The 25,990-nt window shown below is 43.0% G+C and overlaps 8 non-coding genes across 8 annotated transcripts; all 8 read left to right on the top strand.

The window, feature by feature from the left end:
• The first annotated feature begins 9,631 nt into the window (after positions 1 to 9,631).
• On the top strand, positions 9,632 to 9,795 carry LOC135018769 (U1 spliceosomal RNA). Its single transcript, XR_010216403.1, has one exon. It is a non-coding gene; the product is annotated as a U1 spliceosomal RNA (small nuclear RNA).
• Positions 9,796 to 9,947: 152 nt separating this feature from the next.
• Positions 9,948 to 10,110, top strand: LOC135019001 (U1 spliceosomal RNA). The gene has a single exon (XR_010216620.1). It is a non-coding gene; the product is annotated as a U1 spliceosomal RNA (small nuclear RNA).
• Positions 10,111 to 10,784: 674 nt separating this feature from the next.
• On the top strand, positions 10,785 to 10,948 carry LOC135018797 (U1 spliceosomal RNA). Its single transcript, XR_010216431.1, has one exon. It is a non-coding gene; the product is annotated as a U1 spliceosomal RNA (small nuclear RNA).
• Positions 10,949 to 11,098: 150 nt separating this feature from the next.
• On the top strand, positions 11,099 to 11,262 carry LOC135018895 (U1 spliceosomal RNA). The gene has a single exon (XR_010216524.1). It is a non-coding gene; the product is annotated as a U1 spliceosomal RNA (small nuclear RNA).
• Positions 11,263 to 21,083: 9,821 nt separating this feature from the next.
• LOC135018856 (U1 spliceosomal RNA) lies at positions 21,084 to 21,247 on the top strand. Its single transcript, XR_010216488.1, has one exon. It is a non-coding gene; the product is annotated as a U1 spliceosomal RNA (small nuclear RNA).
• Positions 21,248 to 21,399: 152 nt separating this feature from the next.
• On the top strand, positions 21,400 to 21,562 carry LOC135018930 (U1 spliceosomal RNA). The gene has a single exon (XR_010216557.1). It is a non-coding gene; the product is annotated as a U1 spliceosomal RNA (small nuclear RNA).
• Positions 21,563 to 22,236: 674 nt separating this feature from the next.
• On the top strand, positions 22,237 to 22,400 carry LOC135018853 (U1 spliceosomal RNA). Its single transcript, XR_010216485.1, has one exon. It is a non-coding gene; the product is annotated as a U1 spliceosomal RNA (small nuclear RNA).
• Positions 22,401 to 22,552: 152 nt separating this feature from the next.
• LOC135019016 (U1 spliceosomal RNA) lies at positions 22,553 to 22,715 on the top strand. Its single transcript, XR_010216631.1, has one exon. It is a non-coding gene; the product is annotated as a U1 spliceosomal RNA (small nuclear RNA).
• Positions 22,716 to 25,990: the final 3,275 nt, after the last annotated feature.

The raw sequence follows: 25,990 nt of genomic DNA, 5'->3' as shown, positions 1-25,990 counted from the left end.
ATGTACAAGTGATATATTAAAATCATCTTTCCAGCTTGAATTTCAATGATGCATTGGGGCAACGATTTTGTGAGAAACATCTTCACCCTTAAATAAAGATTTTCTTAATTCCTTACCTGTGTGCTAATTAGATATCACCTTGTTTTCACATTAAACAGACTTCCACATGAGAAAACAGCAAAGATGCAGTGGCGTTAATGTTTCCTGGTGTCAACCTGTATTATTTCCGTAGATATTGAAATGAGGATGCATCTTGCTGCCTTTCCAATGAAGCAAGTTTAATTTAGTAATAGGTGAAAAACCATCCCTACAAAGATGTTAATCAGATACTTGGCTTTGTGGACACTTTTCAGAGAACAAATTTGTTATCATAAAAATAAAGCCAGAAAATGAAGAGCTGTTTAATCACTCAATTGGATTTTTCTGCCAGCATTTTTCTTTTTCTCTGCAACCCACTGCTAAATTGTGCTTCCTAGCTGATTTTTTATAAAATCACTTAAACAAATCTAACTCTGATTACATCAGAGAAGGCCAGGTACCCTACACCATAAGAGGGGGTTTGCAATTTTGACTTGTCTACTTAAATATCACCAAAATCTGATCACAAGGTCAATTACGTCCCTGGGTGGGATTGAACCACCAACCTTTTGATTAATAGCTGAACACACTAACCGATTGCGCCACAGAGACACTTTGCAAAAAGTACATACTGACAAAGACTAATAAGCATTCATCTAGAACGTTTCCTAGAAAAACTTTAAAAAGTCAATAATCTGGAGAGTTTTTGTAAGATGTTTCTTCCAGCAACCAATGAAGAAACACATTGGTACTTTCGCATGATGAGTGAGTGCTTCAGGATCTCTTGCACTTACATGTGCAGCAGAGTACTGCAATGGAAGCATGCTGGGCCCATAACCCAGAGGTAGGCAGATTGAAACTATCCTTTGCTATATGCATTTTTTTTTTGTTCATTAAAGTAATCCAAAACTGGGATTGATATTTTAGCTTTTATTTTTACTTAAAGTACAATAACTTTTACCATTTTAATTTGTTTTAATAGTATATTGACAGTATTGTTTTCTTTCAAAAATCCACTTAATTTTCTTTACCCTATTATTAAAATGGTAATTGACAAAAACAAACTACATTGTCACCAGAAGAGCAATACAAAATGTACAAGTGATATATTAAAATCATCTTTCCAGCTTGAATTTCAATGATGCATTGGGGCAACGATTTTGTGAGAAACATCTTCACCCTTAAATAAAGATTTTCTTAATTCCTTACCTGTGTGCTAATTAGATATCACCTTGTTTTCACATTAAACAGACTTCCACATGAGAAAACAGCAAAGATGCAGTGGCGTTAATGTTTCCTGGTGTCAACCTGTATTATTTCCGTAGATATTGAAATGAGGATGCATCTTGCTGCCTTTCCAATGAAGCAAGTTTAATTTAGTAATAGGTGAAAAAACATCCCTACAAAGATGTTAATCAGATACTTGGCTTTGTGGACACTTTTCAGAGAACAAATTTGTTATCATAAAAATAAAGCCAGAAAATGAAGAGCTGTTTAATCACTCAATTGGATTTTTCTGCCAGCATTTTTCTTTTTCTCTGCAACCCACTGCTAAATTGTGCTTCCTAGCTGTTTTTTTATAAAATCACTTAATCAAATCTGATTACATCAGAGAAGGCCAGGTACCCTACACCATAAGAGGGGGTTTGCAATTTTGACTTGTCTACTTAAATATCACCAAAATCTGATTACAAGGTCAATTACGTCCCTGGGTGGGATTGAACCACCAACCTTTTGATTCATAGCTGAACACACTATCCGATTGCGCCACAGAGACACTTTGCGAAAAGTACATACTGACAAAGATTAATAAGCATTCATCTAGAACGTTTCCTAGAAAAACTTTAAAAAGTCAATAATCTGGAGAGTTTTTGTAAGATGTTTCTTCCAGCAACCAATGAAGAAACACATTGGTACTTTCGCATGATGAGTGAGTGCTTCAGGATCTCTTGCACTTACATGTGCAGCAGAGTACTGCAATGGAAGCATGCTGGGCCCATAACCCAGAGGTAGGCAGATTGAAACTATCCTTTGCTATATGCATTTTTTTTTTGTTCATTAAAGTAATCCAAAACTGGGGTTGATATTTTAGCTTTTATTTTTACTTAAAGTACAATAACTTTTACCATTTTAATTTGTTTTAGTGCAAATGGCATATCAGCAGTCAGCACTAACTGGTGACATGCCATTTGTACAAGTAAGCCATGTGTGACTAATATATAAACATACTTTATTAAATAACACCTCAAACTATCATACCCAGGATTCAAACCTATAACCTGTTGAATTCTAATCAAACACCCTACCCATGGAGCTACTTGATCCTGCATCTTTTCTAACCTCCAAAAACAGATTCAGTTGCATTTTCCAGCGTGTTTTGTTTGCGCCTTTGCAAATGTCTTACATCGACAAACTTATTTAGTACTATTTTGCAAATAGGGTTACATTGTCGCAACATTGTGTTCCCTAATTGCTTGATTTTTTAAATGCAACAATGCAGACACCTGATAATTGCTCTGTGGAGTCTTATTTTGTGTTTTGTGTTTAGTCTTTAGATCTGAATTTGAATGTACTTGTGAACTAACTTAATTTCCTACTTCTAAATTCATTCCTAAATTCACTACTTACATGAATCCTGTAGTTGGGCATTTTGGGACTTCGATTGTGGGCATTGTTTTGTGTCCAGACCAGCAGCAGGTGGTGTGCATTTGCTGGAAAGGCATCGAAGACCTCCGATATGCTGCATCTCCTGATGTGTGTCTCCCTCAAGTGGCTGTCAGCAAATGCCTGCTAGACACCCCATTCCAAGCTGATTGTGACATCATGGAACATGCATCATAGAACAGGCATGCTAAAACATGGGTCTTCAACCTGCGACCCTCCAGCTGCTGTGGAACTACACATCCCAGCATGCCCTGCCTCAGTTTTAGCATACCTTAATAGCAAAACTGTGGCAGGGCATGCTGGGATGTGTAGTTTCACAGCAGCTGGAGGGCCACAGGATGAAGACCCATGTGCTAGAGCCAAGCCGCAGGTACATTGAATGCTAGCAAGCTGAATATTTAAATCCTTTTTGTTCCGCAGCATTCCAATGCGGAAGATTCCATGGAACCAGAGATCCTTCCATTGAGAAGGACATGCTGCCTGGATGACTACACTGTGCAAATTAAATCACGGAGCCAGTTGGCTTGTGGGTGGCTCTGGTGACTGGGTGGTTGGGTGGGTGGTGTGTCGGAAGTGGAGCGCATGCAAATGATTGTGTATCATCCAGCTAGTGAGAGAGAAAACTCATGCAGGAGTGTGCCTGCTTGTCAGTGGGTTATGCACCTTGCCAGACGTTAAATCTACATAGAGCAGCTGGAGGGGACAAGAGCAGGTTTGCAAAATATAGATAGAAGAGCATATATGCTGGCGCATTCTCCATGATTGTGTCAGCTTATGTTTTGGTGCACTGCACTTTCCTCCACTAAGTTTTAGCCATTTTTGTTAAGCTCAAGTGTAGTTGCTTCTCGGCCTTTTGGCTGTGATCTTGTATCGTGGTTGAAGGGTCTGCTGGAGGGAGGGATTGTTTTCTTCATTGGCGAAAGACCAAAGATATTCCAGGATGGAAGGCTTGGGAACACTATCTGTTTTTCAGTTGTGGAAGAGCACAGAGGTCGGATTGGACTACATTCTATAGTAAAGGATATCTTTCTATTTATTGACCCTCCCCTTATATGTGTCTGTGTTACAATAAAGCTTCGGTTTTGTGAATCCCTCACCCTCTTACACTCCACACCCATAGCCTTATTAACTGTTGTATTATTGTATAGTTTAAATGTATAGTGCAGTTCATGATTTATAGTGTAGACTGGCCTGTGCTGTAGTTCTTGAACTGTACTATACCGTCAGCATTTGTATTGTGTTTTGGCTGTGCTGCAACACTGTATTTATGTGTGCAATGTTTATGTATGTTTTTTTTTATGTCAATAAAGACTGCTTTTTCAAGCCAATATCTGAAAACAATCAATGTTTATCTTTGATGGCAATAAAAGTGGTATGATATTTGATGCTTTTGAAATCCAATATCTGATATGTCCCCTATCTGGGAACCATATATTAAATGGCTTTTCAGAAAAGGGAGATGGGAGAAGAGCTTTCAGTACTTGTAGGACCGATGCACATAAAGAAGCAAAAAAACATACATAAACATTACACACATAAGTACCGCGTTGCGGCACAGCCAAAACACAATAGAAATGCTGATGGTATAGTACAGTTCAAGAACTACAGCACAGGCCAGCCTACACTATAAATCATGAACTGCACTATACATTTAAACTGTACAATAATACAACAGTTAATAAGGCTATGGGTGTGGAGTGTAAGAGGGTGAGGGAATCACAAGCCCGAAGCTTTATTGAAAGACTGACACATATAAGGGGAGGATTAATAAATAGAAAGACATCCTTTACTATAGAATGTAGTCCAATCCGGTCTTTCAACTCTTCCACAATTGAAAAACGGATAGTGTTCCCAAGCCTTCCATCCTGGAATATCTTTGGTCTTTCGCCAATGAAGAAAGCAATCCCTCCCTCCAGCAGACCCTTCAACCACAATACAAGATCACAGCCAAAAGGCCGAGAAGCAACTACACTTGAGCTTAACAAAAATGGCTAAAACTTAGTGGAGGAAAGTGCAGTGCACCAAAACATAAGCTGACACAATCATGGAGAATGCGCCAGCATATATGCTCTTCTATCTATATTTTGCAAACATGCTCTTGTCCCCTCCAGCTGCTCTATGTAGATTTAACGTCTGGCAAGGTGCATAACCCACTGACAAGCAGGCACACTCCTGCATGAGTTTTCACTCTCACTAGCTGGATGATACACAATCATTTGCATGTGCTCCACCTCCGACACACCACCCACCCAACCACCCAGTCACCAGAGCCACCCACAAACCAACTGGCTCCGTGATTTAATTTGCACAGTGTAGTCATCCAGGCAGCATGTCCTTCTCAATGGAAGGATCTCTGGTTCCATGGAATCTTCCGCATTGGAATGCTGCGGAACAAAAAGGATTTAAATATTCAGCTTGCTAGCATTCAATGTACCTGCGGCTTGGCTCTAGCACATGGGTCTTCATCCTGTGGCCCTCCAGCTGCTGTGAAACTACACATCCCAGCATGCCCTGCCACAGTTTTGCTATAAGGTATGCTAAAACTGAGGCAGGGCATGCTGGGATGTGTAGTTCCACAGCAGCTGGAGGGTCGCAGGTTGAAGACCCATGTTTTAGCATGCCTGTTCTATGATGCATGTTCCGTGATGTCACAATCAGCTTGGAATGGGGTGTCTAGCAGGCATTTGCTGACAGCCACTTGAGGGAGACACACATCAGGAGATGCAGCATATCGGAGGTCTTCGATGCCTTTCCAGCAAATGCACACCACCTGCTGCTGGTCTGGACACAAAACAATGCCCACAATCGAAGTCCCAAAATGCCCAACTACAGGATTCATGTAAGTAGTGAATTTAGGAATGAATTTAGAAGTAGGAAATTAAGTTAGTTCACAAGTACATTCAAATTCAGATCTAAAGTCTAGGTAGGCCTCACGTCCTGGCAGCCGCCAGCATTTAAAAATGCCTTGATTAGAGGTACGGAATTAAATGTAGATAAGAAGTAGACACAAAATAAGACTCCGCAGAGCAGTTATCAGGTGTTTTTATCAATTGTTGCATTTAAAAAATCAAGCAATTAGGGAACACAATGTTGCAACAATGTAACCCTATTTGCAAAATAGTACTAAATAAGTTTGTCGATGTAAGACATTTGCAAAGGCGCATCCAAAACACGCTGGAAAATGCAACTGAATCTGTTTTTGGAGGCTAGAATAGGAAATGTGCATCGGTCCTACAAGTACTGAAAGCTCTTCTCCCATCTCCCTTTTCTGAAAAGCCATTTAATATATGGTTCCCAGATAGGGGACATATCAGATATTGCCTTTCAAAAGCAGCAAATATCATACCACTTCTATTGCCATCAAAGATAAACATTGATTGTTTTCAGATATTGGATTGAAAAAGCAGTCTTTATTGACATAAAGAAGCAAAAAAACATACATAAACATTACACACATAAGTACTGTGTTGCAGCACAGCCAAAACACAATACAAATGCTGTCGGTATAGTACAGTTCAAGAACTACAGCACAGGTCAGCCTACACTATAAATCATGAACTGCACTATACATTTAAACAATACAATAGTTAATAAGGCTATGGGTGTGGAGTGTAAGAGGGTGACGGAATCACAAGCCCAAAGCTTTATTGAAAGACAGACACATATAAAGGGAGGATTAATAAATACAAAGATACCCTTTACTATAGAATGTAGTCCAATCCGGTCTTTCAACTCTTCCACAACTGAAAAACGGATAGTGTTCCCAAGCCTTCCATCCTGGAATATCTCCAGTCTCTCGCCAATGAAGAAAACAATCCCTCCAGCAGACTCTTCAACCACAATACAATATCACAGCCAAAAGAGCGAGAAGCAACTACACTTGCGTTTAAACAAAATGGCTAAAACTTAGTGAAAGTGCAGTGCACCAAAACATAAGCTGACACAATCATGGAGAATGCGCCAGCATATATGCTCTTCTGTCTATATTTTCCAAACCTGCTCTTGTCCCCTCCAGTTGCTCCATGTAGATTTGACGTCTGGCAAGGTGCATAACTCACTGACAAGCAGGCACACTCCTGCATGAGTTTTCTCTCTCACTAGCTGGATGATACACATTCATTTGCATGTGCTCCACCTCCGACACACCGCCCACCCAACCACCCAGTCACCAGAGCCACCCACAAGCCAACTGGCTCCGTGATTTAATTTGCACAGTGCAGTCATCCAGGCAGCATGTCCTTCTCAATGGAATAATCTCTGGTTCCATGGAATCTTCCGCATTGGAATGCTGCGGAACAAAAAGGATTTAAACATTCAGCTTGCTAGCATTCAATGTACCTGCGGTTTGGTTCTAGCACATGGGTCTTCATCCTGTTGCCCTCCAGCTGCTGTGAAACTACACATCCCAGCATGCCCTGCTACAGTTTTGCTTTTAAGGTATGCTAAAACTGAGGCAGGGCATGCTGGGATATGTAGTTCCACAGCAGCTGGAGGGTCGCAGGTTTGAAGACCCATGTTCTAGCATGCCTGTTCTATGATGCATGTTCCGTGATGTCACAATCAGCTTGGAATGGGGTGTCTAGCATGCATTTGCTGACAGCCACTTGAGGCAGACACACATCAGGAGATGCAGCATATCGGAGGTCTTCGATGCCTTTCCAGCAAATGCACACCACCAGCTGCTGGTCTGGACACAAAACAATGCCCACAATTGAAGGCTCATAATGCCCAACTACAGGATTAATGTAAGTAGTGAATTTAGGAATGAATTTAGAAGTAGGAAATTAAGTTAGTTCACAAGTACATTCAAATTCAGATCTAAAGACTAGGTAGGCCTCACGTCCTGGCAGCACCCAGCATTTAAAAATGCCTTGATTATAGGTAGGGAATTAAATGTAGATAAGAAGTAGACACAAAAGAAGACTCCACAGAGCAATTATCAGGTGTCTTTATCAATTTTTGCATTTAAAAAATCAAGCAATTAGGGAACACAATGTTGCGACAATGTAACCCTATTTGCAAAATAGTACTAAATAAGTTTGTCGATGTAAGACATTTGCAAAGGCGCAAACAAAACACGCTGGAAAATGCAACTGAATCTGTTTTTGGAGGTTAGAATAGATGCAGGATCAAGTAGCTCAATGGGTAGGGTGTTTGATTAGAATTTAACAGGTTATAGGTTTGAATCCTGGGTATGATAGTTTGAGGTGTTATTTAATAAAGTATGTTTATATATTAGTCACACATGGCTTACTTGTACAAATGGCATGTCACCAGTTAGTGCTGACTGCTGATATGCCATTTACACAAACATGCCATGTGTGACTGTATATGCATTTAAGGAGGGCACCCCTGCAAAACCACAAACCATTGAGTGTCAAGTATACTAGATATATCTTCATATCTCATGTGCTTTCTCTGAGACCAATCTTGTTATGCCCCTTCCCCACAAGGCATGCGCCTTTTGTCCATATTGCAAAAATGGGGGGGAGGGCATATAATTCTCTGTCACAGGGCACCAAAAAGTCTAGTTATGGCTCTGGTATGCATTATGTAATCTGGCAGACCATCTCTCCAACACTGGCTGGTTGGAATAGAAATCCGGTTATCTATGTGAGCAAATGACCATCAACGATTTACTCTCAAACACTAAAAAATGGACAAAAATGGTCCCCTAAACAAATTGGTTAAATTTTGGGTTTAACCAATTTGTGTAATGACCATTTTTGACCACTTTTCTAGTGTTTGGGAGCAAATGGTTAATTGACATTTGCTCCTATACATTACCAGATTTTCATTCCATCCATCCAGACTGGATAGATAGCCTGACAGATAATTGTGTAGTGTACGCCCAGGATAACTGTTAGTCATGCTTTATTTTATGGCGGCACATAAATGGGTGGACAGATCCAGGGCAAGCACTGCCCACTCATGCATAGTTGTCAACTGATGTGAAGTTCCAGGGGGCAATCTCAGTTATAAAGAGAAGTATCTGGAAATTGTCCCTAGTTAAAAAAAAAAAATTTGATCAACTCCATTTATTTAGTATGATATCCCAGGTGATAGGATGCCGGCAGTCAGAACAACATACTTTATTAAATAACACATCTCAAACTACCATACCCAGGATTCAAACCTATAACCTGTTGAATTCTAATCAAACACCCTACCTATTGAGCTATTTGATCCTGCATAAAAATTGTGAACATTATATGAAGCTATTGGTACTTTGCAAAAAAAAAGAATCAGCATTACAACGCAGCAGATCCATGCAGTTTGCAGCCACACACTACATGTATCTGCTCAGCCACAATGCTGATTATTTCTTCACAAAGTACAAGGTGAGCTCCAAACAGAATTCTCTAGCTTAGAATTATACCTTTCTTTGCCAAACCTAGAAGTCGGGCCCCCCACCCTGGGATCCCCCAGAGGGAGGCCTGCACCGTCATGCGGCAGGCTTGTCCGTTTTGGAAGCAGGCTGATGGGCAGCCCAGGATTGCTTCAGTCTGGGCTTGGCAGGTCTGGAAACATGAGCTTGCTTTGGGTATGCCTGACCTTGGGTACGCTTTACCTGGAGGATGAAAGGGCCAAGAAAAGTACTTTTAGCCTTCTGCGTGGTAGGAGTCATACTAGGTAGGCAAGCTGTTTTAGCAGTAGCCAGATCAGCTACAATCTTATTGAGGTCTTCTCCAAAAGGAGATTCAACTGAGGCAGCACAAGGGAACTCTCATCTGGGGACAACAACTGCAGGGAGAACACATATTTTCAGATGAACATGGTAGGGCAGAAGGCTGCCTAATACTGAAGCACCCCCAAACAACAAATCAAATGCAACTTACTTGACAGAGATGTGCCTGAGCAACGGCCCTCCCCAGCCCTATCCCAAATCATACTTATTTTGCATAGGAGATACCATGGTCATGAAGATTGTTCTCCCAGGGTTAGGTTCATTCATTGCATTCTGGGTATGCTGACCCCTGTGATTTCCCCAAATGTGGGAAACTCGACTGCATTATTTGTGGTAGTGGGGGACTGTGTTTGTGCTTTCCTCTGGTCAGCTCTGGTAAAATTCAGATTTCTTTGTCTCAGATCTTCCTCTAGCCTTGTTCTTCTTTCGAGAGTTCCCTTGTGCTGCCTCAGTTGGATCTCCTTCACTTGACAGGGGGGTGCCCGAGCAGCGACCCTCCCCAGCTCTAGCCCAACTCCTACTTACCTGCCAGGTGAGATACTATGATCATGAAGTTGCTTCTCCCAGGGCAAGGCTCACCCATTGCACTCTGGGTGTGCTGCCCCTGCGATTTCCCCAAATGTGGGAAACTTGACTGCATAATTTGAGTTTTCCCTGGTCGGCTCTCATGTAATTCAGATCTCTTTGTCTCAGGTCTCTCTCCAGCCTAGTTTGCTGTCTGGTTCCACTTCTTTTTTCTTGAGCCCCTCCCTTCTATACCCTTGTGCACTATCCTGACTTCTCCTCCCGTCTGCTTACTTTGTGCCTCCCAATGCACAATGCAAACTACGGGTAGTGCTGCAGGGCCCACACCCTTTTACTTGCTTTACAGAGCAGCTCTGGAGCTGTTACAGTGCCCAGCTGCTGCAAGAAATCAGCTTGAATGCTTCAGGGGCTGGGGAATGGCCAACATGAGCCCCACACCGAAGGAGGGTGGGGGTGCTTAATGCGAACTAGGGGTCATCCAAGCACCACAAAAGGCCTCCATGCCCTGCACGCTCCTTTTCTCTTTTCATATGCAGACGAGGGTTGAAGCCAACTTTGACCCACTGCTTGGATGACATCACCATATTCAAATCCATCTGCTGCAGGCCATCCCCCAGGAATGCTTGCACTAGTTGTTGCATTTGGTTTGTTGTTTGGCGGTGCTTCAGTATTAGGCAGCCTTCTGCCACCCCATGTTCATCTGAAAATATGTGTTCTCCCTGCAGTTGTTGTCCCCAGATGAGAGTTCCCTTGTGCTGCCTCAGTTGAATCTCCTTTACTTGACAGAGATGTGCCTGAGCAGCGGCCCTCCCCAGCCCTATCCCAAATCATACTTATTTTGCATAGGAGATACTATTGTCATGAAGATTGTTTTCCCAGGGTGAGGTTCATTCATTGCATTCTGGGTATGCTGACCCCTGTGATTTCCCCAAATGTGGGAAACTCGACTGCATTATTTGTGGTAGTGGTGGACTGTGTTCGTGCTTTCCTCTGGTCAGCTCTGGTAAAGTCAGATTTCTTTGTCTCAGATCTTCCTCTAGCCTTGTTCTTCTTTTGAGAGTTCCCTTGTGCTGCCTCAGTTGGATCTCCTTCACTTGAAAGGTAGTGCCCGAGCAGCGACCCTCCCCAGCTCTAGCCCAACTCCTACTAACCTGCCAGGTGAGATACTATGATCATGAAGGTGCTTCTCCCAGGGCAAGGCTCACCCATTGCACTCTGGGTGTGCTGCCCCTTGCGATTTCCCCAAATGTGGGAAACTTGACTGCATAATTTGTGTTTCCCCTGGACGGCTCTCGTATAATTCAGATCTCTTTGTCTCAGGTCTCTCTCCAGCCTAGTATGCTGTCTGTTTCCACTTCTCTTTTCTTGAGCCCCTCCCTTCTATAACCTTGTGCACTATCCTGACTTCTCCTCCCGTCTGCTTACTTTGTGCCTTCCAATGCACAATGCAAACTACAGGTAGTGCTGCAGGGCCCACACCCTTTTACTTGCCTTACAGAGCAGCTCTGGAGCTGTTACAGTACCTAGCTGCTGCAAGAAATCAGCTTGAATGCTTCAGGGGCTGGGGCATGGCCAACATGAGCCCCACACCGAAGGAGGGTGGGGGTGTTTAATGCGAACTAGGGGTCATCCAAGCGTCGCAAAAGGCCGCCATGCCCTGCATATCCCTTTTCTCTTTTCATAAGCAGACGAGGGTTGAAGCCAACTTTGACCCACTGCTTGGATGACATCACTTGCTGCCTTTCCAATGAAGCAAGTTTAAATTTAGTAATAGGTGAAAAACCATCCCTACAAAGGTGTTAATCAGATACTTGGCTTTGTGGACACTTTTCAGAGAACAAATTAGTTAGCATAAAAATAAAGCCAGAAAATGAAGAGCTGTTTAATCACTCAATTGGATTTTTCTGCAAGCGTATTTCTTTTTCTCTGCAACCCACTGCTAAGTTGTGCTTCCTAGCTGTTCTTTTATAAAATCACTTAATCAAATCTAACTCTGATTACATCAGAGTAGGCCAGGTACCCTACACCATAAGAGGGGGTTTGAAATTTTGACTTGTCTACTTAAAGATCACCAAAATCTGATGACATGGTCAATAACATCCCTGGGTGGGATTGAACCACCAACCCTTTGGTTAATAACCAAACACACTAACCGATTGCACCACCGAGACACTTTGCAAAAGTACATACTGACAAAGGCTAATAAGCATTCATCTAGAACGTTTCCTAGAAAACTTTAAAAAGTCAATAATCTGGAGAGTTTTTGTAAGATGTTTCTTCCATCAACCAATGAAGAAACGCATTGGTACTTTCCCATGATGAGTGAGTGCTTCAGGATCTCTTGCACTTACATGTGCAGCAGAGTACTGCAATGGAAGCATGCTGGGCCCCTTAACCCAGAGGTAGGCAGATTGAAACTATCCTCTGCTATATGCATTTTTTTTTTGTTAATTAAAGTAATCCAAAACTGGGATTGATATTTTTGCTCTTTTATTTTTACTTAAAGTACAATAACTTTTACCATTTTAATTTGTTTTAATAGTATATTGACAGTATTGTTTTCTTTCAAAAATCCACTTAATTTTCTTTACCCGATTATTAAAATGGTAATTGACAAAAACAAACTACATTGTCACCAGAAGAGCAATACAAAATGTACAAGTGATATATTAAAATCATCTTTCCAGCTTGAATTTCAATGATGCATTGGGGCAACGATTTTGTGAGAAACATCTTACCATTAAATAAAGATTTTCTTAATTCCTTACCTGTGTGCTAATTAGATATCACCTTGTTTTCACATTAAACAGACTTCCACATGAGAAAGCACAAAGGATGCAGTGGCGTTAATGTTTCCTGGTGTCAACCTGTATTATTTCAGTAGATATTGAAATGAGGATGCATCTTGCTGCCTTTCCAATGAAGCAAGTTTAATTTAGTAATAGGTTAAAAACCATCCCTACAAAGGTGTTAATCAGAAACTTGGCTTTGTGGACACTTTTCAGAGAACAAATTTGTTAGCATAAAAATAAAGCCAGAAAATGAAGAGCAGTTTAATCACTCAATTGGATTTTTTTGCCAGCATATTTCTTTTTCTCTGCAACCCACTGCTAAATTGTGCTTCCTAGCTGTTGTTATAAAATCACTGAATCAAATCTAACTCTGATTACATCAGAGAAGGCCAGGTACCCTACACCATAAGAGGGGGTTTGAAATTTTGACTTGTCTACATAAAGATCACCAAAATCTGATAACAAGGTCAATTACGTCCCTGGGTGGGATTGAACCACCAACCTTTTGGTTAATAGCCTTACACAGTAACTGATTGCGCCACAGCAACACTTTGTAAAAGTCCATACTGACAAAGGCTAATAAGCATTCATCTAGAACGATTCCTAGAAACATTTTAAAAAGTCAATAATGTGGAGAGTTTTTGTAAGATGTTTCTTCCATCAACCAATGAAGAAACACATTGGTACTTTCCCATGATGAGTGAGTGCTTCAGGATCTCTTGCACTTACATGTGCAGCAGAGTACTGTAATGGAAGCATGCTGGGTCCATAACCCAGAGGTAGGCAGATTGAAACTATCCTTTGCTATATGCATTTTTTTTTTGTTCATTAAAGTAATCCAAAACTGGGATTGATATTTTAGCTTTTATTTTTACTTAAAGTACAATAACTTTTACCATTTTAATTTGTTTTAGTGCAAATGGCATATCAGCAGTCAGCACTAACTGGTGACATGCCATTTGTACAAGTAAGCAATGTGTGACTAATATATAAACATGCTTTATTAAATAACATCTCAAACTATCATACCCAGGATTCAAACCTATAACCTGTTGAATTCTAATCAAACACCCTACCCATGGAGCTACTTGATCCTGCATCTTTTCTAACCTCCAAAAACAGATTCAGTTGCATTTTCCAGCGTGTTTTGTTTGCGCCTTTGCAAATGTCTTACATCGACAAACTTATTTAGTACTATTTTGCAAATAGGGTTACATTGTCGCAACATTGTGTTCCCTAATTGCTTGATTTTTTAAATGCAACAATTGATAAAGACACCTGATAATTGCTCTGTGGAGTCTTATTTTGTGTTTTGTGTTTAGTCTTTAGATCTGAATTTGAATGTACTTGTGAACTAACTTAATTTCCTACTTCTAAATTCATTCCTAAATTCACTACTTACATGAATCCTGTAGTTGGGCATTTTGGGACTTCGATTGTGGGCATTGTTTTGTGTCCAGACCAGCAGCAGGTGGTGTGCATTTGCTGGAAAGGCATCGAAGACCTCCGATATGCTGCATCTCCTGATGTGTGTCTCCCTCAAGTGGCTGTCAGCAAATGCCTGCTAGACACCCCATTCCAAGCTGATTGTGACATCATGGAACATGCATCATAGAACAGGCATGCTAAAACATTGGTCTTCAACCTGCGACCCTCCAGCTGCTGTGGAACTACACATCCCAGCATGCCCTGCCTCAGTTTTAGCATACCTTAATAGCAAAACTGTGGCAGGGCATGCTGGGATGTGTAGTTTCACAGCAGCTGGAGGGCCACAGGATGAAGACCCATGTGCTAGAGCCAAGCCGCAGGTACATTGAATGCTAGCAAGCTGAATATTTAAATCCTTTTTGTTCCGCAGCATTCCAATGCGGAAGATTCCATGGAACCAGAGATCCTTCCATTGAGAAGGACATGCTGCCTGGATGACTACACTGTGCAAATTAAATCACGGAGCCAGTTGGCTTGTGGGTGGCTCTGGTGACTGGGTGGTTGGGTGGGTGGTGTGTCGGAAGTGGAGCGCATGCAAATGATTGTGTATCATCCAGCTAGTGAGAGAGAAAACTCATGCAGGAGTGTGCCTGCTTGTCAGTGGGTTATGCACCTTGCCAGACGTTAAATCTACATAGAGCAGCTGGAGGGGACAAGAGCAGGTTTGCAAAATATAGATAGAAGAGCATATATGCTGGCGCATTCTCCATGATTGTGTCAGCTTATGTTTTGGTGCACTGCACTTTCCTCCACTAAGTTTTAGCCATTTTTGTTAAGCTCAAGTGTAGTTGCTTCTCGGCCTTTTGGCTGTGATCTTGTATCGTGGTTGAAGGGTCTGCTGGAGGGAGGGATTGTTTTCTTCATTGGCGAAAAACCAAAGATATTCCAGGATGGAAGGCTTGGGAACACTATCTGTTTTTCAGTTGTGGAAGAGCACAGAGGTCGGATTGGACTACATTCTATAGTAAAGGATATCTTTCTATTTATTGACCCTCCCCTTATATGTGTCTGTGTTACAATAAAGCTTCGGTTTTGTGAATCCCTCACCCTCTTACACTCCACACCCATAGCCTTATTAACTGTTGTATTATTGTATAGTTTAAATGTATAGTGCAGTTCATGATTTATAGTGTAGACTGGCCTGTGCTGTAGTTCTTGAACTGTACTATACCGTCAGCATTTGTATTGTGTTTTGGCTGTGCTGCAACACTGTATTTATGTGTGCAATGTTTATGTATGTTTTTTTTTATGTCAATAAAGACTGCTTTTTCAAGCCAATATCTGAAAACAATCAATGTTTATCTTTGATGGCAATAAAAGTGGTATGATATTTGATGCTTTTGAAATCCAATATCTGATATGTCCCCTATCTGGGAACCATATATTAAATGGCTTTTCAGAAAAGGGAGATGGGAGAAGAGCTTTCAGTACTTGTAGGACCGATGCACATAAAGAAGCAAAAAAACATACATAAACATTACACACATAAGTACCGCGTTGCGGCACAGCCAAAACACAATAGAAATGCTGATGGTATAGTACAGTTCAAGAACTACAGCACAGGCCAGCCTACACTATAAATCATGAACTGCACTATACATTTAAACTGTACAATAATACAACAGTTAATAAGGCTATGGGTGTGGAGTGTAAGAGGGTGAGGGAATCACAAGCCCGAAGCTTTATTGAAAGACTGACACATATAAAGGGAGGATTAATAAATAGAAAGACATCCTTTACTATAGAATGTAGTCCAATCCGGTCTTTCAACTCTTCCACAATTGAGAAACGGATAGTGTTCCCAAGCCTTCCATCCTGGAATATCTTTGGTCTTTCGCCAATGAAGAAAGCAATCCCTCCCTCCAGCAGACCCTTCAACCACAATACAAGATCACAGCCAAAAGGCCGAGAAGCAACTACACTTGAGCTTAACAAAAATGGCTAAAACTTAGTGGAGGAAAGTGCAGTGCACCAAAACATAAGCTGACACAATCATGGAGAATGCGCCAGCATATATGCTCTTCTATCTATATTTTGCAAACATGCTCTTGTCCCCTCCAGCTGCTCTATGTAGATTTAACGTCTGGCAAGGTGCATAACCCACTGACAAGCAGGCACACTCCTGCATGAGTTTTCACTCTCACTAGCTGGATGATACACAATCATTTGCATGTGCTCCACCTCCGACACACCACCCACCCAACCACCCAGTCACCAGAGCCACCCACAAACCAACTGGCTCCGTGATTTAATTTGCACAGTGTAGTCATCCAGGCAGCATGTCCTTCTCAATGGAAGGATCTCTGGTTCCATGGAATCTTCCGCATTGGAATGCTGCGGAACAAAAAGGATTTAAATATTCAGCTTGCTAGCATTCAATGTACCTGCGGCTTGGCTCTAGCACATGGGTCTTCATCCTGTGGCCCTCCAGCTGCTGTGAAACTACACATCCCAGCACGCCCTGCCACAGTTTTGCTATAAGGTATGCTAAAACTGAGGCAGGGCATGCTGGGATGTGTAATTCTACAGCAGCTGGAGGGTCGCAGGTTGAAGACCCATGTTTTAGCATGCCTGTTCTATGATGCATGTTCCGTGATGTCACAATCAGCTTGGAATGGGGTGTCTAGCTGGCATTTGCTGACAGCCACTTGAGGGAGACACACATCAGGAGATGCAGCATATCGGAGGTCTTCGATGCCTTTCCAGCAAATGCACACCACCTGCTGCTGGTCTGGACACAAAACAATGCCCACAATCGAAGTCCCAAAATGCCCAACTACAGGATTCATGTAAGTAGTGAATTTAGGAATGAATTTAGAAGTAGGAAATTAAGTTAGTTCACAAGTACATTCAAATTCAGATCTAAAGTCTAGGTAGGCCTCACGTCCTGGCAGCCGCCAGCATTTAAAAATGCCTTGATTAGAGGTACGGAATTAAATGTAGATAAGAAGTAGACACAAAATAAGACTCCGCAGAGCAGTTATCAGGTGTTTTTATCAATTGTTGCATTTAAAAAATCAAGCAATTAGGGAACACAATGTTGCAACAATGTAACCCTATTTGCAAAATAGTACTAAATAAGTTTGTCGATGTAAGACATTTGCAAAGGCGCATCCAAAACACGCTGGAAAATGCAACTGAATCTGTTTTTGGAGGCTAGAATAGGAAATGTGCATCGGTCCTACAAGTACTGAAAGCTCTTCTCCCATCTCCCTTTTCTGAAAAGCCATTTAATATATGGTTCCCAGATAGGGGACATATCAGATATTGCCTTTCAAAAGCAGCAAATATCATACCACTTCTATTGCCATCAAAGATAAACATTGATTGTTTTCAGATATTGGATTGAAAAAGCAGTCTTTATTGACATAAAGAAGCAAAAAAACATATATAAACATTACACACATAAGTACTGTGTTGCAGCACAGCCAAATCACAATACAAATGCTGTCGGTATAGTACAGTTCAAGAACTACAGTACAGGTCAGCCTACACTATAAATCATGAACTGCACTATACATTTAAACAATACAATAGTTAATAAGGCTATGGGTGTGGAGTGTAAGAGGGTGACGGAATCACAAGCCCAAAGCTTTATTGAAAGACAGACACATATAAAGGGAGGATTAATAAATACAAAGATACCCTTTACTATAGAATGTAGTCCAATCCGGTCTTTCAACTCTTCCACAACTGAAAAACGGATAGTGTTCCCAAGCCTTCCATCCTGGAATATCTTCAGTCTCTCGCCAATGAAGAAAACAATCCCTCCAGCAGACTCTTCAACCACAATACAATATCACAGCCAAAAGAGCGAGAAGCAACTACACTTGCGTTTAAACAAAATGGCTAAAACTTAGTGGAGGAAAGTGCAGTGCACCAAAACATAAGCTGACACAATCATGGAGAATGCGCCAGCATATATGCTCTTCTGTCTATATTTTCCAAACCTGCTCTTGTCCCCTCCAGTTGCTCCATGTAGATTTGACGTCTGGCAAGGTGCATAACTCACTGACAAACAGGCACACTCCTGCATGAGTTTTCTCTCTCACTAGCTGGATGATACACATTCATTTGCATGTGCTCCACCTCCGACACACCGCCCACCCAACCACCCAGTCACCAGAGCCACCCACAAGCCAACTGGCTCCGTGATTTAATTTGCACAGTGCAGTCATCCAGGCAGCATGTCCTTCTCAATGGAATAATCTCTGGTTCCATGGAATCTTCCGCATTGGAATGCTGCGGAACAAAAAGGATTTAAACATTCAGCTTGCTAGCATTCAATGTACCTGCGGTTTGGTTCTAGCACATGGGTCTTCATCCTGTGGCCCTCCAGCTGCTGTGAAACTACACATCCCAGCATGCCCTGCCACAGTTTTGCTATTAAGGTATGCTAAAACTGAGGCAGGGCATGCTGGGATATGTAGTTCCACAGCAGCTGGAGGGTCGCAGGTTGAAGACCCATGTTCTAGCATGCCTGTTCTATGATGCATGTTCCGTGATGTCACAATCAGCTTGGAATGGGGTGTCTAGCATGCATATGCTGACAGCCACTTGAGGCAGACACACATCAGGAGATGCAGCATATCGGAGGTCTTCGATGCCTTTCCAGCAAATGCACACCACCAGCTGCTGGTCTGGACACAAAACAATGCCCACAATTGAAGGCTCAAAATGCCCAACTACAGGATTAATGTAAGTAGTGAATTTAGGAATGAATTTAGAAGTAGGAAATTAAGTTAGTTCACAAGTACATTCAAATTCAGATCTAAAGACTAGGTAGGCCTCACGTCCTGGCAGCACCCAGCATTTAAAAATGCCTTGATTATAGGTAGGGAATTAAATGTAGATAAGAAGTAGACACAAAAAAAGACTCCACAGAGCAATTATCAGGTGTCTTTATCAATTTTTGCATTTAAAAAATCAAGCAATTAGGGAACACAATGTTGCGACAATGTAACCCTATTTGCAAAATAGTACTAAATTAGTTTGTCGATGTAAGACATTTGCAAAGGCGCAAACAAAACACGCTGGAAAATGCAACTGAATCTGTTATTGGAGGTTAGAATAGATGCAGGATCAAGTAGCTCAATGGGTAGGGTGTTTGATTAGAATTTAACAGGTTATAGGTTTGAATCCTGGGTATGATAGTTTGAGGTGTTATTTAATAAAGTATGTTTATATATTAGTCACACATGGCTTACTTGTACAAATGGCATGTCACCAGTTAGTGCTGACTGCTGATATGCCATTTACACAAACATGCCATGTGTGACTGTATATGCATTTAAGGAGGGCACCCCTGCAATACCACAAACCATTGAGTGTCAAGTATACTAGATATATCTTCATATCTCATGTGCTTTCTCTGAGACCAATCTTGTTATGCCCCTTCCCCACAAGGCATGCGCCTTTTGTCCATATTGCAAAAATGGGGGGGGAGGGCATATAATTCTCTGTCACAGGGCACCAAAAAGTCTAGTTATGGCTCTGGTATGCATTATGTAATCTGGCAGACTATCTCTCCAACACTGGCTGGTTGGAATAGAAATCCGGTTATCTATGTGAGCAAATGACCATCAACGATTTACTCTCAAACACTAAAAAATGGACAAAAATGGTCCCCTAAACAAATTGGTTAAATTTTGGGTTTAACCAATTTGTGTAATGACCATTTTTGACCACTTTTCTAGTGTTTGGGAGCAAATGGTTAATTGACATTTGCTCCTGTACATTACCAGATTTTCATTCCATCCATCCAGACTGGATAGATAGCCTGACAGATAATTGTGTAGTGTACGCCCAGGATAACTGTTAGTCATGCTTTATTTTATGGCGGCACATAAATGGGTGGACAGATCCAGGGCAAGCACTGCCCACTCATGCATAGTTGTCAACTGATGTGAAGTTCCAGGGGGCAATCTCAGTTATAAAGAGAAGTATCTGGAAATTGTCCCTAGTTAAAAAAAAAAAAATTTTTTTTATCAACTCCATTTATTTAGTATGATATCCCAGGTGATAGGATGCCGGCAGTCAGAACAACATACTTTATTAAATAACACATCTCAAACTACCATACCCAGGATTCAAACCTATAACCTGTTGAATTCTAATCAAACACCCTACCTATTGAGCTATTTGATCCTGCATAAAAATTGTGAACATTATATGAAGCTATTGGTACTTTGCAAAAAAAAAGAATCAGCATTACAACGCAGCAGATCCATGCAGTTTGCAGCCACACACTACATGTATCTGCTCAGCCACAATGCTGATTATTTCTTCACAAAGTACAAGGTGAGCTCCAAACAGAATTCTCTAGCTTAGAATTATACCTTTCTTTGCCAAACCTAGAAGTCGGGCCCCCCACCCTGGGATCCCCCAGAGGGAGGCCTGCACCGTCATGCGGCAGGCTTGTCCGTTTTGGAAGCAGGCTGATGGGCAGCCCAGGATTGCTTCAGTCTGGGCTTGGCAGGTCTGGAAACATGAGCTTGCTTTGGGTATGCCTGACCTTGGGTACGCTTTACCTGGAGGATGAAAGGGCCAAGAAAAGTACTTTTAGCCTTCTGCGTGGTAGGAGTCATACTAGGTAGGCAAGCTGTTTTAGCAGTAGCCAGATCAGCTACAATCTTATTGAGGTCTTCTCCAAAAGGAGATTCAACTGAGGCAGCACAAGGGAACTCTCATCTGGGGACAACAACTGCAGGGAGAACACATATTTTCAGATGAACATGGTAGGGCAGAAGGCTGCCTAATACTGAAGCACCCCCAAACAACAAATCAAATGCAACTTACTTGACAGAGATGTGCCTGAGCAACGGCCCTCCCCAGCCCTATCCCAAATCATACTTATTTTGCATAGGAGATACCATGGTCATGAAGATTGTTCTCCCAGGGTGAGGTTCATTCATTGCATTCTGGGTATGCTGACCCCTGTGATTTCCCCAAATGTGGGAAACTCGACTGCATTATTTGTGGTAGTGGGGGACTGTGTTTGTGCTTTCCTCTGGTCAGCTCTGGTAAAAGTCAGATTTCTTTGTCTCAGATCTTCCTCTAGCCTTGTTCTTCTTTCGAGAGTTCCCTTGTGCTGCCTCAGTTGGATCTCCTTCACTTGACAGGGGGGTGCCCGAGCAGCGACCCTCCCCAGCTCTAGCCCAACTCCTACTTACCTGCCAGGTGAGATACTATGATCATGAAGGTGCTTCTCCCAGGGCAAGGCTCACCCATTGCACTCTGGGTGTGCTGCCCCTGCGATTTCCCCAAATGTGGGAAACTTGACTGCATAATTTGAGTTTTCCCTGGTCAGCTCTCATGTAATTCAGATCTCTTTGTCTCAGGTCTCTCTCCAGCCTAGTTTGCTGTCTGGTTCCACTTCTTTTTTCTTGAGCCCCTCCCTTCTATACCCTTGTGCACTATCCTGACTTCTCCTCCCGTCTGCTTACTTTGTGCCTCCCAATGCACAATGCAAACTACGGGTAGTGCTGCAGGGCCCACACCCTTTTACTTGCTTTACAGAGCAGCTCTGGAGCTGTTACAGTGCCCAGCTGCAGCAAGAAATCAGCTTGAATGCTTCAGGGGCTGGGGAATGGCCAACATGAGCCCCACACCGAAGGAGGGTGGGGGTGCTTTATGCGAACTAGGGGTCATCCAAGCACCACAAAAGGCCTCCATGCCCTGCACGCTCCTTTTCTCTTTTCATATGCAGACGAGGGTTGAAGCCAACTTTGACCCACTGCTTGGATGACATCACCATATTCAAATCCATCTGCTGCAGGCCATCCCCCAGGAATGCTTGCACTAGTTGTTGCATTTGGTTTGTTGTTTGGGGGTGCTTCAGTATTAGGCAGCCTTCTGCCACCCCATGTTCATCTGAAAATATGTGTTCTCCCTGCAGTTGTTGTCCCCAGATGAGAGTTCCCTTGTGCTGCCTCAGTTGAATCTCCTTTACTTGACAGAGATGTGCCTGAGCAGCGGCCCTCCCCAGCCCTATCCCAAATCATACTTATTTTGCATAGGAGACACCATGGTCATGAAGATTGTTCACCCAGGGTGAGGTTCATTCATTGCATTCTGGGTATGCTGACCCCTGTGATTTCCCCAAATGTGGGAAACTCGCCTGCATTTTTTGTGGTAGTGGGGGACTGTGTTTGTGTTTTCCTCTGGTCAGCTCTGGTAAAAGTCAGATTTCTTTGTCTCATATATTCCTCTAGCCTTGTTCTTCTTTCGAGAGTTCCCTTGTGCTGCCTCAGTTGGATCTCCTTCACTTGACAGGGGGGTGCCCGAGCAGTGACCCTCCCCAGCTCTAGCCCAACTCCTACTTACCTGCCAGGTGAGATACTATGATCATGAAGGTGCTTCTCCCAGGGCAAGGCTCACCCATTGCACTCTGGGTGTGCTGCTCCTGTGATTTCCCCAAATGTGGGAAACTTGATTGCATAATTTGTGTTTCCCCTGGTCGGCTCTCGTATAATTCAGATCTCTTTGTCTCAGGTCTCTCTCCAGCCTAGTTTGCTGTCTGTTTCCACTTCTCTTTTCTGGAGCCACTCCCTTCTATGCCCTTGCGCACTATCCTGACTTCTCCCGTCTGCTTACTTTGTGCCTTCCAACGCACAATGCGAACTACAGGTAGTGCTGCAGGGCCCACACCCTTTTAGTTGCCTTACAGAGCAGCTCTGGAGCTGTTACAGTGCCCAGCTGCTGCAAGAAATTAGCTTGAATGCTTCAGGGGCTGGGGCATAGCCAACATGAGCCCCACACCAAAGGAGGGTGGGGGTGTTTAATGCGAACTAGGGGTCATCCAAGCACCGCAAAAGGCCGCCATGCCCTGCATGCCCCTTTTCTCTTTTCATATGCAGATGAGGGTTCCAGCCAACTTTGGCCCACTGCTTGGATGACATCACCGTATGCAAATCCGTCTGCTGCAGACCTTCCCCCAGGAATGCTTGTACTAGTTGTTGCATATGGTTTGATATTTGATGGTGCTTCAGTATTAGGCAGCCTTCCGCCCTCCCATGTTCATCTGAAAAGATGTGGTCTCCCTGCAGTTGTTGTCCCCAGACGAGAGTTCCCTTGTGCTTCCTCAGTTGAATCTCCTTAACTTGATGGGGGAGGGGCTGCCCGAGCAGCCACCCTCCCCAGCCCTATCCCAACTCATACTTATTTTGCATATGAGATCTCTTGATCATGAAGATTGTTCTCACAGGGTGAAGTTCATCCATTATATTTTAAAATAGGAAGGTACAAATTACATATTTGAATTGCATCTATGTGCTGGATTCAAATGTCCCCCCCCCCTTCCTTTCTCAATTGTGCCCATCAGCAACTATTCTAAGGTTGCTGCCAATGGGTGTGACACATTAATTTCTTCTGTGGGGTACACAGGACTCCACAAGGATTCACATTGGGGTGTAGAGTAGGATCTTGATCTGAGGCACCAACCGGCTCAAAGCTTTTGACTGTTCCCAAGATGCTCAGCGCATCCTCCTCTATAACCCCGCTTCCATGAACAGGGAGCTCAGTTTGTAGTTGGTGCCTTCAGTAGCAGGCCACTTAACAGGGGCCTGCCTCAGGAAGCCAATTCTTAGCTATTCATTTTGACAAGAAAAGAAGAACTTGTTTTATGAGAATCTACAAGGGCTGCAGCAGGCTAGGTCTAATAGACATCTTTACTGCAGCTTCATCACTCCCAGCGGCGCTGTATACTCCCGTGCCCTGGTTGCTGGGTCACTGCAGCGGAGGCTCCGGTTTCTTCCTAAGGTCAGTCACACACACACCGCCCTTCCGGATCACGAGGCCGCTGATGAAGGGGAGCGTGGCCGTAGGGGGTGGACCGTGTGCGCACTGGCGTGGACACTGATTACTGGGCAGCCGCTCCACTAGCCACCAGGTACAGTTAAGGAGCACAGGTCTGGGGGTTTTTCTCCTATATTAAACCAATTTTGTACTGCCCGCAGCGCATTGTGATAGGTAATAGGGCCTGATTCAGGTTGGATTGCAATCACAATAAGTGATCCAACTGCAAAAATTGCTAAGAGCATACGCATGTGCCTGCATTTTCTGCGGCACCCCGCAGAGAATGCGATCGCCTCTGCCTGTCAATCGGGGCAGGGGGGGAGAGGGGGGTCAGCAACACTCCATTTCCAAGTCAGGGATGGAGCGGTGCGGGGGCAAGGCTTCAAAATGGGGTCTGCAATGGAGGAGACACAGGGGGCGTGGTCACAGCAGCTGTATGACATCACATTCAGCCGCTGTGATCACAAAAATGGTGGCGGCTTCCTGCGCGCACATACAGTCTGCACCAGCAGGAGGCTACACCATTTTTTATGATCACGCTGAACTGCAGTGCGACTGCAATTACAGCATGGTCAAGAAGGGAGGCGTCATGCTGGGTGGCCATAAGAGATGAGCGGGTTCGGTTCCTCGGAATCCGAACCCGCCCGAACTTCACCCTTTTTTGCTCGGGTCCGAGCAGACTCGGATCCTCTCGCCTTGCTCGGTTAACCCGAGCGCGCCCGAACGTCATCATCCCGCTGTAGGATTCTCACGAGACTTGGATTCTATATAAGGAGCCGCGCGTCGCCGCCATTTTCACACGTGCATTGAGATTGATAGGGAGAGGACGTGGCTGGCGTCCTCTCCGTTTAGATTAGAAGATAGAGACGAGTGACATTTGATTTACTACTAATTTGGGGAGCAGTTGAACTTGTCAGGAGTACTCAGTAGTGCAGAGTTTTGCTGATAGTGACCACCAGTTTTATTATTTATAATCCGTTCTCTGCCTGAAAAAAAACGATACACATACCATATCTGTGCTCAGCCTCTGTGTGCTGCATGATATATCATCTATGTATATCTGACTGTGCTGAGTGCTCACTGCTCACACAGCTTAATTGTGGGGGAGACTGGGGAGCAGTTATAGCAGGAGTACAGTGCACACTTTTGCTGCCAGTGTGACCACCAGTATATTGTCTGCCTGAAAAAGTTAAACACTCCTGTGGTGTTTTTTTTTTATTCTATAAATGCATTCTGCTGACAGTGTCCAGCAGGTCCGTCATACATATATTATATAAATATTTACCTGCAGTAGTGTTATATTTTTTTTTTCATCTTTATCATCTCTATATTAGCAGACGCAGTACGGTAGTCCACGGCTGTGGCTATCTCTGTGTCGTCAGTGCTCGTCCATAATTGTATACCTACCTACCTGTGGTGGTTTTTTTTTTTCTATCTTCTTCATACTAGTAGTTTAGGAGTCTACTGACAGTGTCCACCAGGTCCATCATTATATTATATACCTACAGTAGTAATATATTTATTATATTATCTATACTAGCAGACGCAGTACGGTAGTCCACGGCTGTGGCTATCTCTGTGTCGTCAGTGCTCGTCCATAATTGTATACCTACCTACCTGTGGTGGGGTTTTTTTTTTATCTTCTTCATGCAAGCAGTTTAGCAGTCTGCTGACAGTGTCCACCAGGTCCGTCATTATATTATATACCTACAGTAGTAATATATTTATTATATTATCTATACTAGCAGATGCAGTACGGTAGTCCACGGCTGTACCTACCTCTGTGTCGTCAGTGCTCGTCCATAATTGTATACCTACCTGTGGTGGGTTTTTTTTTTCTATCTTCTTCATACTAGTAGTTTAGGAGTCTGCTGACAGTGTCCACCAGGTCCGTCATTATATTATATACCTACAGTAGTAATATATTTAGTATATTATCTATATTAGCAGACGCAGTACG

This window comes from Pseudophryne corroboree, unplaced genomic scaffold (assembly GCF_028390025.1).
Source record: "Pseudophryne corroboree isolate aPseCor3 unplaced genomic scaffold, aPseCor3.hap2 scaffold_330, whole genome shotgun sequence".
In the NCBI taxonomy this organism is placed as follows: domain Eukaryota; kingdom Metazoa; phylum Chordata; class Amphibia; order Anura; family Myobatrachidae; genus Pseudophryne; species Pseudophryne corroboree.
The sequence above is the reverse complement of the archived record's forward strand: the minus strand, read 5'-3'. Positions and strand labels throughout refer to the sequence as shown.